Here is a 3732-nt window from a genome sequence, read left to right on the forward strand (position 1 = left end):
TCATTTGAATAATGTCAATCAATGATTGTCTGCCATTAGATACGTTAAATAATTACATGATATTTAAATTCGTTGGAGCTGGGTTAAAATGATAAGTTAAATTAAATTTTAAATTATTCAAATAAACTTATGGCAAATTATTGTACTATCAATTACGTGCGACTGGAATATATAAAAAATAATTACGCCATAAAAATAATTTCGGTTTTTAAGCTTAGAAATATTGAGTTTAATTGCTGTCTTATTTACTAGAATTAAACTAACAATTAAACCGGAATTAGATTAATTTATTTGATGAATATAATTAATAAATTCCTACACCCCTCTCCCCCCCCCCGCAGCTCGCAACCCCCCCGGGGAGGCCGCGCCTCTACGGCCTCAACACGTCACTGGGGCGACGACCATCAGCGAGGACCTGGCCATAGTGAGTTACGTGGGCCTCACGACGTGCGCCTCATGACGTGCGCCTCGTGACGTGCGCCTCATGACGTGCGCCTCACGACGTGCGCCTCGTGACGTGCGCCTCATGACGTGTGCCTCATGACGTGTGCCTCATGACGTGCGCCTCAGGTGATAGTATGCATTATGCGTATGATTGTTGATGATTAGTTCGCTCCTACTTACCAAGCATGCATAAGATGACTGCTTATATTGTTTTGTAAACATTGCATTATACAGAAACATTATAATTAATTATCCAAACAAGCAGTTGTGCCTGTTACTCAATGACCAAATCCGCCTCCATTAACAAATTATTTCGGCGATATTTTTCCGCCATAACGCAACTCAGGGTTTGCGTTTGCGGAGAAGTAATGTGAGCGGACGTTCGCTGCCTTAAATGCCGGCTGCATAAAACTTATCGTCAACCATAAAGCCAACCATTAAAAACCCAATGAAATACCTGGCATAGTTTTTTACTTCACCACAGTTAATTTAAATTGTGTAGCACGAAAAATCAGGGCACTTAAAATAAGACACAATTCACAAAAACACGAAAACAATATGAATATAAAGGAGGGGAGAACCGCATAAGCCCAGTCAGGGAGAGGGGAGAGGGGAGACTATTGCGATATATAATTCGAGATCGGTAGTTGATAGCTGCCACTGTAAAAGACTATACAATAACTATAACTATTGGAGACAACTAATTATCTGTTACACCAAACCGCATTCTTTACATTTCTGCGAGACAGATCGCGTGTCAACACCTGCCACTGCAACACCTGCCACTGCAACACCTGCCACTGCAACACCTGCCACTGCAACACCTGTCTCTTATACACATCTAGATGTGTATAAGAGACAGNCAGTTTACCTAAAGCCAGTTTACCTAAAGCCAGTTTACCTAAAGCCAGTTTACCTAAAGCCAGTTTACCTAAAGCCAGTTTACCTAAAGCCAGTTTACCTAAAGCCAGTTTACCTAAAGCCAGTTTACCTAAAGCCAGTTTACCTAAAGCCAGTTTACCTAAAGCCAGTTTACTTAAAGACAGTTTACCTAAAGCCAGTTTACCTAAAGCCAGTTTACCTAAAGACAGTTTACCGTGCTTACTGAGACTTCGTCCATAAGATCCAGCGGTCATTTAGAGTCTTAAGCTTCAATTTATAGCGTTTAAAATCTATTTATAGTCCATTTTGAAATACAATACCTGATAGTTTGTGATTAATTTTTTGCTTTATCAAGTGATTTTTGTTTGATTTTAAATATCGTGTTGCAATTTTTCCCGCGATATTTACGATTTATTTTTCACGTGTTGCAATTTTTCCCGCAACAACGGAACAAAATAAGTGCCACAGGAACACTTACTTCTGAAGGTTGCCGCGTCCGTGATGGATAAATAAGCCATCTTTCGTTATGGTCACGAACTGTTCTCCGAGCTAACGATCAATATCGAAGACATGACCTAGGCCATCATTCTTCTCCGACCTGACGTTAATTGAAAGATCATCATTAACCGAGCCGAACTGAAGAGCTTTCTCAACAACCATGTTATACTCAAGACGGTTTGACGATGGATGGCTGGCTATAATCCCGCCTCAATTTTCCGTAGGGTAGTTCGATTACCGTGAAGGTTTTTATTTGAAATTCTGGCGTCGTAAAATCGTGCTGTGCAGCACTCACGCAGCCCTGGCAGGTCATCTACAAACCTGTCATCATGCCGCCATTAGAAGTCGTCTCGAACTGCAGCATGCAATCCACCCCATCGTGGCTTGGTGTGGGTATTTCGTCTCGAACTGCTGCATGCAATCCACCACATCGTGGCTTGGTGTGGGTATATTGTCTCGAACTGCAGCGTGCAATCCACGTGGCGGCTTGGTGTGAGTATTTCGTCTCGGACTTCTTCTTTTTTGATGGGATGTCCACGCCGAGTGGACTTGAAGCCGCAGGTCGACCATATCGGACGCCTGCAACCCATCCTGTTGAGGCTTGGTGTTCAACATTTATTAACCTTATTTCACAAATGAAACTTTCTTGTTTACCAAAACTCCGAGAGAAAATAAGTTGTGCTATCAGAGAAAAGACTCCAAGGGAAATTTGTAGTCAACAATAAAACAGATAGAACATCCGGCTCTAAGTCCAGCGAAGCAGTTATACATGAAGTCATTTGGGCTTTTAGTGGAAGACACGCGAGGCTGACAAGCAGGAAACTGATGGCCCCGCAAGCGCTGGATGAGGGCAGACATTTTCCCCTCAGTCGCCGGCAGTGTTAGAGGGCGGGTCGATTGCAGGAAGTTTTTTGTTGTTGTTGTTGTTGTTGTTGTTTTGTTTTCAGTTTGCTGTAAATTGTTCGATTTGTTTAATGGCTGGATCATTTCAACCGCTTTACAGTGAACATTTTGACTATAAACAGACTGGCTGTAAGTAGATTAATGTATCAAGGGGACTGTAAACAGGTTGGCTGCAAATTTGCTGCACCCAAAATGTTGCGACGGTTTGACGAGTTGACGAGGAGGCTAGCGCTGCTGCAACACCAATTATTTCTGATACCAATGAAGGAAACTAATAAATAGTTAATGAAGGACACAGCTCTCACCGCCCCAGCCATGGAATTATAAGGATAACGATTATATTACATATCATACTTCCGTCGTTCCGAGCCGCCAAGCCTAATCAACTCAAACTAGAAAACCTGTATTGTAACTAGAAAACCTGTAGATCCTGCGCTAGCGAATGAACCGCGTAGAAATTTTACTAAAAGTTTATTTGAGATAATTTTAATATTTCGTTTATTTAAGCAACGCTCATGGTTGAAATAACATCATGAGAATCCCGCTGGCAATGGTTCTGCTGCACCCCTTAGAGGATTCGTATAAATAAATACGTGTTGAAAGAAGGAAAAAACTTGAAAATCACGCGTATGAATGTAATTAGTTTACTTGTAGGAAAATTAATATGCACTCACCTATCATATTGAGGTGCTGTTCGTGTGGCGCACATAAAGGGACTAGATTATGTGGCGCATCATGTATGCCGCATCATATTAAGGGTCAAGTTTGTGTGGCGCATCATGTATGCCGCATCATATTAAGGGTCAAGTTTGTGTGGCGCATCATGTATGCCATCATATTAAGAGTTTAGTTTGTGTGGCGCATCATGTATGCCATCATATTAAGAGTTTAGTTTGTGTGGCGCATCATGTATGCCATCATATTAAGAGTTTAGTTTGTGTGGCGCAGGCGCTGCGGCGCGCGGTGTTCGGGTCGTCGCTAGTCCCTGGCGTGGCAGAGACCAAC

Source organism: Hyalella azteca, unplaced genomic scaffold (assembly GCF_000764305.2).
Source record: "Hyalella azteca isolate HAZT.00-mixed unplaced genomic scaffold, Hazt_2.0.2 contig168, whole genome shotgun sequence".
In the NCBI taxonomy this organism is placed as follows: Eukaryota; Metazoa; Arthropoda; class Malacostraca; order Amphipoda; family Hyalellidae; genus Hyalella; species Hyalella azteca.